The sequence below is a fragment of the Oryctolagus cuniculus genome, chromosome 1 (assembly GCF_964237555.1).
Source record: "Oryctolagus cuniculus chromosome 1, mOryCun1.1, whole genome shotgun sequence".
Classification (NCBI taxonomy): Eukaryota; Metazoa; Chordata; class Mammalia; order Lagomorpha; family Leporidae; genus Oryctolagus; species Oryctolagus cuniculus.
The window spans coordinates 130,164,588-130,176,947 of NC_091432.1; the positions used below are offsets into that span (position 1 = coordinate 130,164,588).

The following is a 12,360-nucleotide window of genomic DNA, read 5'->3' on the forward strand; positions in this document are numbered from 1 at the left end:
CTGCCTGCCAATTACAAAGGCCTGAAACATGGTGGGCCTGGCCTTTTTCCCTTTGCCCTTCTTTTCCTCCCTGCTCTTAATCCCCATGGTAGGCATTCTTCAATTTAATTTAAAGCTTATTGTGGGCTGCGATTTGTTGCTGTGCAATGCTAAGCAGAGTCACACTTGCCCTAAAACAAAGGAGGGAGATGTGGATGATCCTGTGAGACTTCCTGCCTAGCCCATGTGGCTAGCCTGACTGATGGTGGGAGGTGGGAGCCTCAGGCACATTTCCTCCCACCCCTACCTTCTGCCAATTAGGCAAACTTCTGCTGGGGGTGGACCAGGCCCACCTGGAAAGCTACGCTAGCTATGAGACCTTCAAGCTGATTGGAGATGCATATTGGTGCCAGCGTTGGTTCTATCTTATAGAGTTAGTGTTGCCCTGAATTAGTTACACCCCTTCTGCCTGCCCTTTAAAAGTGTACATGGTCACTAATAAAGGTGGACATGTTCACTGAAGCTTGTCCCCAGTGCTTCCTGTGGAAGAACACCATTGCCTCACTCTCCCCGATGGTGTGGGCCTCACAGGACAAGTCCACAGCTCTTGGCCTGCTCCCTGCTTGGTATGGCCCCTACTTAATTTCCAGACTTTCTCCTTTAGATAGAGCCCTCACTCTCCTATGCATTTTTCTCACTGAATAAAAGCTTAAAAACTTAGCTTATCATCTGGTCTATTTGAGCCAGTATTCAGAATTTGTCTCTGAATTCATGGCAAGAACCCACAGAGCTTATTAATTTCAGAAATATTAATAAGTGCTGAAGTCTCAGGGCCAAATTATGGAGTCTTTTATTTCTGAAAGCCAGGAGCTGCACAGGGACATGTGTTCTCCAAATCATACTGCCCTGATAGAGCTCAAGGTTGAACATGCAGATGAATATTTGTGAGATGGGATAACTTCAGTCAGAGTAAAGTTAAGTTTCAAGATAAAGTCTGGGACCTGGCACTGTGGTGTAGTGGCCTAAGCCTCTACAGTGCCATAATCCCAGATGGGCTCCAGTTGGAGTCCCTGCTGCTGCACTTCTGATCCAGCTCTCTCCTTTGGCCTGGGAAAGCAGTGGAAGATGGTCCAAGTCCTTGGGCCCCTGCACCTATGTTGGGGACTTGGTTTGAAGCTCCTGGCTTTGGATTGGCCCAGCTCTGGCCATTTGGGGAGTGACCAGCAGATGGAAGATCTTTCTCTCTGTCTTTCTTTCTCTATCTGTAACTCTACCTGTCAAATAAATAAATAAAATATTTAAAAAGAAAAGATAAAGTCTGCCTGATTTTTTTTTTTTTGGACAGGCAGAGTTAGACAGTGAGAGAGAGAGACAGAGAGAAAGTACTTCCTTCCATTGGTTCACCCCCCCCCCCATGACCACTATGGCCAGTACACTGCTCTAATCCAAAGCCAGGAACCAGGTGCTTCCTCCTGGTCTCCCATGCAGGTGCAGGGCCCAAGCACTTGGGCATCCTCCCCTGCCTTCCTGGGCCACAGCACAGAGCTGGACTGGAAAAGGAGCAACACGGACTAGAACCAGGGGTGCCCGCACCACAGGTGGAGGATTAGCCTAGTGAGCTGTGGTCTGCCTGATTTTGTATCACTGTTTTGTTGTTGCTGAGGCCTGAGGCAGCTTTCCTAGTTTATCTCAGTGTGCATGGCGGGGGGGGGGGGGGGGGGCGTCCCTATACCTCTTCAGTGGATGGGGTGTTTGAAAAACTTAACATTGTTTCCTGACTTAAAAATTCTCAGGAAAGTGAAAATACAAGAAGACTCCATCAATATGATAAAGAATATATATGATGAAACTCCAAAACATATTTAATGAGAAAAATTAAAATAGTTTACCATTAATATCAGGAACAAGATAGTAATTTGTTTTCACTACTTTTATTCAAATTAGTAGTGAAGATTCTAGAAATAAAAAGAAATAAAAGTAGTGAAGTTGAAAGGAAGAAGAAAAGATGGGCTGGCGCCGTGGCTCAATAGGCTAATCCTCTACCTGCGGCACCAGCACCCCGGGTTCTAGTCCCAGTCAGGGCACTGGATTCTGTCCCGGTTGCTCCTCTTCCAGTCCATCTCTCTGCTGTGGCCTGGGAAGGCAGTGGAGGATGGCCCAAGTGCTTGGGCCCTGTTCCCGCATAAGAGACCAGGAGGAAGGACCTGGCTCCTGGTTTCAGATCAGTGCGGTGTACCAGATGCAGTGTGCCAGCCGTCGTGGCCATTTGGGGGGTGAACCAACAGAAGGAAGACCTTTCTCTCTGTCTCTCTCACTGTCTATAACTCTCTCTCTCTCTGTCTCTCTCTCTCTCTGTCTACTCTGCCTGGCCAAAAAAAAAAAAAAAAAAAATTCACTGTGGATCTCAGCACAGCAATTGCAGAAGTTGCCATTAACTCAAGTAGGGAAGACTACCTAAGGGACAGGTATGAGAAAGAATAACATTAGTAATATTTTGGACATGTTGGGATTTAAGTACACAATAGATAATCAAAGAGAGGTCTCAAGTAGGCAGTGTGATATGCCAATCTAAAATTAAGGAAGGGTTCCTTGGCTGGAGATACACATTTGGAAACCATTAGTACAAACAAGGTTGTAAAAGTCATTAGAAAGAATATAAAAGACTGAGCTCTACAGCACTTCTGTTTAAAAAGGAGGAGATGAGAAAAAAACAAAAAACAAAAGAAATAGGCTATGGTGGATACACTAGAAAAGCAATAGAAAAACTAGGTGAGTGACAGTTTTAATGCTTATTTCAGAATATGTATGAGTGATAATGCCCAGCATTTTCCATTACTGATTTTGGATGATGACCATTCTTACTGGGGTGAGGGGACACACACTGTAATTCTTATTTGCATTTCCTTGATGGCAGTGATCCTGGAGTTTTTTCATCTGTCTGTTGGCTTTTTTTTTAAGATTTATTTATTTATTTCAAAGTCAGAGTTACACACAGAGAGAAGGGGGGGGCTTCCACCCACTGGTTCACCCCCCACATGGCTGCAATGGCTGGAGCTAACCCAGTACGGAGCAAGGAGCCAGGAGCTTCTTCTGGGTCTCCCACATGGGTGCAGGGGCCCAAGGATTTGGGCCATTTCTACTCTTTCCTGGGCCATAGCAGAGAGCTGGATCAGAAGTGGAGCAGCTGGGACTTGAACCAGCACCCATATGGAATACTGGTACTGCAGGCGGTAGCTGTACCTACTATGCCACAGTGCTGGCCCCATGTTGGCCTTTTTTATTTCATCCTTTGAAAATGCTTGTTCCTGCCCTTGGTACATTTTTAACTGGATTATTTTGTTGTTGAGTTTCTGGAACTCCTTATATATTCTTGATATTAATCCTTTATTGGATACATAGTTTTCAAATATTTTCTCTCATTGTTTTGATTACCTCTTCACTTTGTTAATTTTCTTTTTTGTGAAACAATTTCTTAGATTGATGTAATCACATTAGTCTATTGGTGTTTTATTACTTGTGCTTCTGCTATCTTATTCAAGAATTCACTGCCTAGGCCAATAGCCTTTCCCTTATGTTGTTCATCAGTAATGTGACGGTTTCAGATATTAGGTTTAGATCCTTGATCCATTGTGAGTTGATTCTTGTATAGGGAGTAAGATATAGGTTTGATTTGGAACTACAGCAGTGGAAATCCAGCTTTCCAAACATCATTTATAGAAGAGATAGAATTCATTTCTAAAATACTTATTTATTTAAAAGAGAGAGACACAGGGAGGGAGAGGAAGAGAGACAGAGATTTTCAGTCTGCCAGTTCTCTCCCCAAATGGCTTCAATGGTCAAGGCTGGCCCAGGTCAAATCCAGGAGCATAGAGCTCCTTCTGGGTCTCTCACATGGGCACCGGGACCCAAGGTGCATTACAACAAAGGTGGATTGGAAGTGGAGCAGCTGAGGCTTGAACCAGCACCCATATGGGATGCAGAAACTGCAGGTGGAAGCTTGACATTTTATGCCCCATAGCCAGCCCAGAAGCAGCTGAATTTTATCAAACTTTGAAGGAAGAACTGACCCCCATTCTTAAATTATTCAAAACAATTGAAAGGGATAAAATCAACCCAAATCTATTCTTTGAGGCAAAAATTAGCTCAATTACAAAAGCACAGAGATGCAATAAATAAGAACTATACACCAATATCCATAATGGACATAGCTTCAAAATCCTCAACAAAATGGTAGGAAATACATCAATAAAACCATCAATAATACATCAATAAGACCCAAAGTAGAATTTATTCAAGGGATTCAGTGGTAGTTCAACATATGCAAATAAATAAATATGTTTTTAAAATCAATAAAATGAAAGATAAAACCATTTGATTTTCTGATAGATGCAGAGAACCATTTGATAAAATGACATCCTTTCATGATAAAAACCCTTAACATTTGGGATAGAAGAAGCATACATTGACACAATCAAAGCAATATATGACTAAACCACAGGCAGCATCATATTGAATGAGGAAAAGCTGTGAAGGATTTCACTAAGTCTGGAACCAAAGATGACCATTTTCATTATTATTTTTTCAGTATATTTCTGGAAGTTTTAGTCAGGCATTAGGCAAAAAAAAAAGTGATACAAATTGGAAAGGAGGAATTCCAATTATCCCTTTTTGCAGATAATATAGTCCTTTGTATACAGGAACCAAAAGACTCCACTAAGAGACTATTAGATCTCATAAGTGAATTAAGAAAATTTGCAGGATGTAAGATCAACACACACAAACCAGTGTCATTCTTATACATGAACAATTCTCTGCCTGAGAAAGAACTGTAAGATTAGGCCCATTTACAATAGCTAAAAAGAAAAAAAAAGACCCTTGGGATAAATTTAATCAAGAATGTGAAAGATCTCTACAATGAAAATTACAAAACCTTAATTAAAGAAACAAAGGACAAGGGCAGCACCACGGCTCACTAAGCTAATCCTCTGCCTTGCGGCGCCGGCACACCAGGTTCTAGTCCCGGTTGGGGTGCTGGATTCTGTCCTGTTTGCCCCTCTTCCAGGCCAGCTGTCTGCTGTGGCAAGGGAGTGCGGTGGAGGATGGCCCAAGTGCTTGGGCCCTGCACCCCATGGGAGACCAGGAGAAGTACCTGGCTCCTGCCATCAGATCAGTGTGGTGCGCTGGCCACAGCGCGCTGGCCATGGTGGCCATTGGAGGGTGAACCAATGGCAAAAGCAAGACCTTTCTCTCTGTCTCTCTCTCTCTCTCTCACTGTCCATTTTGCCTATCAAAAAAAAACCGAAGGACATAAAAATGGGAAAAATCTCTCATATTCAGAGAACAGAGAAAGTAATATCATCAAAATGTCCAAGGACATTCTTCACAATTGTAGATAAAACTGATTTCAAATTTCATAAGAAAAGAAAGAAGATCCCAATTACTGAATCTTAAGTAGAAATGAAGCTGCAGGCATCAGAATACAAGATTCCAAGACATAATAGAGGTCTGCTGTAATCAAAACAGCTTAGTACTGGAACAAAAATAGACATGTAAACAAATGGGACAGAATAGAAACCCCAGAAAGGAAAACACACATTGACAACCAACTAAAATTTGACAAATGAGCTAAAATCACTCCTTGGATGCAAGTATTTTAGAAGAAAAATGAGGAAGCTATTTTGGAGAAGAGTGTTGTGTTGAGAACAATACTACTGACAGGTTACATTAAATGACATTGAAGAAATGATCTCTAATTTTATAAAAATCACTGTCAACCTGGAGAGAACAAATTTTGAATGGTCAGGGGAGTGGAAATTACTGGAATGAGTTAAGGAGTAAAGGAAAAGGATATTTGAGACAAATCGTAAAGGCAGCCTTTCACAGTCATCATTGTTGAGTGACGTAATCATACACAATCTAATTTTACTTTATCTGTGTTTTCTAATCCTTAAATAATGGTTACAAATTATATTGGCAATACTTCAAAGCTTTTAAACTATGAAGTGAATATACAGCAGTAAAAGGCAGATCAAGGTACTAAATGATACACATCTAAAGCTAAAGAATAAAATGACTTCTTCAAAATTCCCAAATATGTGTTATGTATACTATTTATCATCTTGATTAGGTTTATAGATAGCATAAAATGTTTGAAAAACTTAACAACTTGGTAATTCTACCCTAGTCAAATATAAAATTTCTTAATCATATTTAAATTTTGAGTTACTTAAAAATAAAATAAAAAAGCAGAAAGAAACCTTATTTTGTAATTAAAGATTTGAAAGTTTTATTTGAATTTCCACTTGAAAAATGTGGTATGGCACACATTGGTATCCATAAAATGGGTAGTAACATGCATGCAAGATATTCTGAAAAGGAAGATTCACTGCATTAGTAGTTCCTCTAGGCCCATTACATCTCTTTTTGTAAATAATGATTCATTGGAAATCAACCACATCTATTTACTTAAATCCCTTTAACTCAGGAACCTCATAGTACAAAAGTTCTCAGATGTTGTCACAGGCTTGTTCTAGCTTTACTTGCAGCTTGGTATAGAGAATTATAATTCTTTTTTTTAAAACATTTTCTTTATTTTGAGTTAGAGTTACAGTGAGAAGGAGAAACACAGAGAAAGGTCTTCTGTCCACTCGTTCACTCCCCAGAGAGCCGCTGCAGCTGGAGCTGTGCTGATCTGAAGCCAGGAGCCAGGAGCTTCCTCTGGTCTCCCAATGGGTGTGGGGGCCCAAGGACTTGGGTCATCTTCTGCTGCTTTCCCAGGCGACAGCAGAGAGCTGTATTGGAAGTGGAGCAGCTGAGACCTGAATTGGCACCCATATGGGATGCTGACGCTTCAGGCTAGGGTATTAACCCACTGTGCCACAGCGCTGGCCCCGAGAATTATAATTCTTAAAAACATACAGCTGCTGAAAACCCAATGAGAGCATTTCAGGCATGGAAAGCCAAGACACTGTGGCAAAAAAAATTATCTACATGAAGGATCTCTGTGAGTGTGATCCCAGTAGAAAGAAGGGGCCATCAAAGAAGGATGGGAAAGGCAGTAGGAGGTGGGACAACCTGGGGTTGGGAGGGTGGGTATGGGAGGAAGAATTGCTATATTTCAACAGTTGTACCTATGAAATTTATATTTATTAAATAAAAGCTTTCTTATAAAAATAAAGATATAGGGTGTATCCCCTAAGAAGCTAAAAGGGCCAGGGAGGCATCAGCACCCTATCCTGCAGCACAGACTTTGGCACCTGGGGAAATCTGGCAGAGCCTGGCAAGATGAGGCACCCCCAGCCTCCAGGACCTGCTTGGAAGCTGAGATACCTCAGGCAGCCCCAGAGTTCTCGGGTCTAATCTCAGAGCTGGACACCATTGCTGATCTTGATGCCTTCAGTTCCAGCATCTAAGGCAGCCCACAAGGTGGCCAATGGTCCAGGTGACTTCCTGTGTCCCCATGCCAACCCACTTCCCAAAGCCAATGCACCACAAGAAGATAAAAAGATAAACTTATTTTAAAATAGACAGTTTTGAGAACAGGTGCAAAGTCACAGCACCATTAAATCACAAACAGATTTAGGTTTGCTCGCTGTTTCTCAGTCCTCCCCTTCCTCCCTGCTCCCATGACTGCATATTTTGCTGCTATTCTGATGGGGAAAAATGCAAAATGCCTGTTTTCTCTTTTGTGGTTTGAAGAGTTATCTAGAGCTGGACTTGGGATCAAATCCAAGGTTTTCTTTTTCTGTGCAGTGTTTTAGCCATTACATCTAAATGCTTGACTGTGAACATCACTTTTCCAGGCCTTCCTGAGAGGGTGCAGTTTATTTTCACAAGTACTACTCAGGTATTATCTTTCATCATAAAGCACAGCCACTGTGGCATTCAGCTCATTTTTTATTTGTAGACAATAAAAATTCATTTGATCTGCCTTCTATATTTGATTTTTCCACTTAATATGTGTCAAATGGTACATTTTCAGCATTTTGTCTGTTTTCCTCCTTTTACAAATTTTACACTAGGACAGAAGGACCAATCCATGGCGGTTACTCATAAAGCCTCTATTAGACTTCAATAACTGACTGATGTTTTCTGAATTTTTTTTGCCAAGTTGCGGTTTTTTCTCAAACTAAGCCACAAGCCTTCCACATGTATCACCACAGTGACACCTAGAAGTTTAACAAAAATTTGCTTGAAAATGGGATATTTTCAGAATTGGTGACTAATGATGGCACCATTCAAACACAAAAGGGCTTGGGCTCTCTGTTTCTCTGAGCATTTCAGTTACTCAAGTGTATATAAACCCTGACAGTTCATGTGAATGCAAATTCTGCCATTTAGGGTTAGAAGTAAGTGTAGGGCTAGATATAGGATGAGTGTTAGGGTTATTATCAGGACTAGGATGAGAGCTAGGATTGGTGTTAAGGTTTAGAATGAGCATTATTATTAAGGCTATTGTTAGGGTTGTGGTTAGGGTAAGATTTAGAGCTAGGTTTACATTTAGTGTCAGTGTTAGTATTAGGTTTATAGCAAGAGTTGGGGCTAGTTTTAGGATTAGGGTTCTGTTAAGTTTAGGCTTAGGTCTAGGTTAGATTAAAAGCCATGGTTATGGTTATGGTTAGGGCTAGGTTTAGGGTTAGGGCTACACATAGAGTTATGTTTAGCTTTAGGGTTAGAATAAGGATTAGGTCTAGGACTAGGGTTATATTTACATTAGATTTGTGATTAGAGTTATAGATAGGGTGAAGGCTATTGTTAGGCCTAGGGATAGAGCTAGGATTAGGGATAAGTTTAGGTGTAGGGCTAGGAATAGAGTTAGAGCTGTGGTTTTATAAACATTTTACATATATAATATATATATTTTATATATATAGTTATAAATATATATGGTTATATGTGGTTATATATCTATATATATAATATATAGAGAGAGCTGTCGTTATATATAATATACAGTTATAGTTGAAGTTAGGGTCATCATCACTAGGATGAGGCTTAGTCTTTGGTTAGCATGATGGTTAGTTTAAGGCTAGTGTTAGATATAGCATTAAAGTTAGCATCGGGACTATGGTCAAGTTCACACTGAAGGCTAGTTTGTTTTAGGGTTAGGCCTAAGCAGAAAGGTAGGACTAGTGTTGGGGTGAGATTTAAAATTAGTTTAAGATTAGGGTTATATTTAGTTCTATGGTAAATTTTAGAGTTAGAGCCAGAGTTAGGACTATGGTTAGAGCTAGTGTGATAGTTAAAGTTAGGACTATGGATAGGTTTTAGGCCAGGGTTAGGGTTAGGGTTAAGGCAGGGTTAAGTTTAAGTTTTGGTATTAGTGTTAGGGTTAGAGTTGGGGCTCAGATTAGGATTAAGGTTAAAGCTTGAGTTATTAAGGCTAAAGATAGGGATGGGATTCGTGCTAGTGTTAGAGTTTAGATTGGGTTAAAACACCATGTTGGGATACAATTAGGATTTTGGATAAGTATAGAGTTAAGGTAAGGTTATGGTTAAGATGAGGGCCAAATTTAGGGTTAATGCTTTGTCTAAGGATAGACTTAGTATTAGACTTCAGAATTGGTTTAGATCTAGGATTAGGTTTAGGCTAGGGCTAGGACCAAGGCTAGGGCTAGGGCCAGGTAAGGATTAGGGCTTGGACTAATGTTATAATTTGGTTTACTTTTATAAAATGAAAAGCAATAAAGACATAGTAACATGAATAGCAATCATATTTAAAAAAAAATTCCTCCTAATAAATCTCATGTTGATTCTAAAACTGAGGTGAAAGACTGAAGTTTAGGTGGATCTACAGAACATGGACACAGAGACAGACCATATCATCCCAAACTGGCTACTGCCTAAAAATAGGTGTTTAATTCCAAGTTTTTAAAGGACATTTTGAAACTAACCAATGGCAGAGATATCTAGGTTAACATATCCCAACTATAATTAAACTAAGGAAAGAATTACTTGGTTACTTCCCCAGAAACTTTAGTAAACTGATTTTAGTTGATCTTTCTTAATATTTGCTCTTCATTATAGTAGTTCAGTTATTTCATTATGAACTAGAAAACATTTGTTGAATCAGATAAACTAGAAAGATAATATACGGGCTGTTCAAAAGGTTTGCAGAAAATGGAGTTAAAAGTTTTTATTTTGTGAATTTTTTAAATCTATGGAGTTTTCTCAAAATAAACATTTCCATGAACTTTTTGAAGCATCCTCATACATCTTAAGATACTCTTCTAGAAAGATATATCGAATCCACTGACTCATGTTACACATCCACAGGAGTGGAGATGCAATCTGTAGGTTGTATCACCTTGATGTTTCTGTATGCCTTATACCACACAAAGAAGATCCCTATCTGCTTCTGACAGGATAATATTAATCTGATTCTCCAAGTGGGCACCCACCCAGCATATCACAAAGGTCAGAAAGAAAGCCTCATTCACTGTTACTGTGTTCACAGAGGATGGCATTTATTCCTTGGGAAGTAGCATCCAGACCATCATGATGGAACATCCCTCCTGTGAGGTACAGGTCTGCTTCCACACCCTGCAGGACATTGCTCCCAGAACCAGCACACAGGGCCACAGCTTTGACTCATGATGCTAAGGTCCTTCCTACCCCAAGAGCTAATTGAATATGAGTTAGTTTGAGGTTTCTTTTGATTTGCTCAATTATGGTTGCCAGGGCAACAGATTCATCCAGGGTGCATGATCCACCCATTCCAGTATGTAGGGCAAAGGCTTCTGCAGTGACAGAATTTCAGTTCTCTGGTAAAGTTATCCATTTTAAGAGAGCTGAGCCACCACCTGCATCAAAGTCTTCTCAGTACAATTCAGGCTGATCCTTATTTTTCTCCTCATCAATCCTAGCAGAAAAAGAAGTAACAGGAACACCTTCAGCTTCTCTCACTGCAGACACAACTTTGTTCATATCTTGGGTATGCTTAATGTTGAATTGTACTCAGTGGTTCCCTCTATAGGATAGCTTTGGAAGGATATATATACCTGGATGTGCAGGCTCCAAGACCTTTGGAAAGCCAGTTTTTCAATCCCTGGGGTGCAGCATCATAGGCTGTGTGAAGAGAGTAGATGCCAACTCTGTTCTCCAAAGCCCGGAACACCAGGTGCTCCTCTCAGGACATCCAGGTAATAGGCTTTATGTGTAGGAAGATAGGTGGAAGGTAGGAAAAGATGAGATCTGCCTTCTTATGCAGAGCCTCCTCCATCACCTGCTCAGTCAAGTCATTGGTCAGGAAGAGTGCATTTATAGTTTGTGGTGGGCTTGGTTCCACCAGCAATCCAACATTGTCCCAACTCTCAGCAGAAGACAGGGGTGCAAAGTCATTCAAGGAGGAAATGAGAGTCTTCAGACCCATAAAGGAATAGGAAGAATTGCAGTTCAGAGATTGGATAAACCAGACTGTCATGGGGACCAGGCGTAAGCAAGATGACAACATACAGCAATTGGGCAAAACTCAATTTGAGTCCAGGTACATCTCCATAGCCTTTAATCTGTCTTTTTACATTGGCTTTTGTTTTCTAAATATCATTTTTCAAGTTGTTGTATATTTGGATTGCAGAACAATTTGTAAGATGAATTTTTTAACGTGCATTGCCAAAAATGTTCTGAGTGAAGCTAATTGTCAACTTTATTAAGGAGGATTGCTTTCTGTCCACCTAGTGTAAAAATAAAATCAAGTAATGAAAAAACAAGATTACAAATGTAAAGACAAAGAAACAGAAAGATCTGAAATTAGACCTGATAGAAAATGAGTAGTCCAACAAAAATCCCATTATGTTGATTTAACTCATGGCTGGCTTGTACTACTACCATATACAAATAAAAAAGAATGAATGCTGCAGGTTTCATTTGAGATTAATCAAGTGTGACATATTATTTGAACAGCTACCAAGAAGCATTCAAGATGGAGAAGAAACTATAGTCTAAAGGTCATGGAAGACGTTCATACTGGAAAGAGAAGTGTCTGATTACAGATGGCAAAATCAGGCAGAATCAGAGATTGGAAAGAATGGGAGATTAGAGGGAATAACTAGATGGGTAATGTTAAGGAGAATGCAAATGGTTTCAGGAGGAAAATACAAGAAACCATCAGTGGAGTTCTGATAGAAACAGAGAGGAATTACCAGGGGAAAATCATGTAGAGTACTTTCAAATACGACAAAGAAAAATATTTGAATGGGCATTATGCATTTAGTGTAGTGGTTATGATGCCTATTTTTTTTTTTTTGGACAGGCAGAGTTAGACCGTAGGAGAGAGAGATAGAGAGAAAGGTTTTCCTCCCATTGGTTCACCCGCAAATGGCCACTAGAGTCGTCACACTGTGCCAATCTGAAACCAGGAGCCAGGTGCTTCCTCCTGGTCTC

The 12,360-nt window shown here is 40.3% G+C and overlaps 1 pseudogene; it reads right to left on the reverse strand.

Annotated features, from left to right (window-relative positions):
• Window positions 1-10,187: 10,187 nt before the first annotated feature.
• LOC127488069 (NIF3-like protein 1 pseudogene) lies at window positions 10,188-11,742 on the reverse strand (annotated as a pseudogene).
• Window positions 11,743-12,360: the final 618 nt, after the last annotated feature.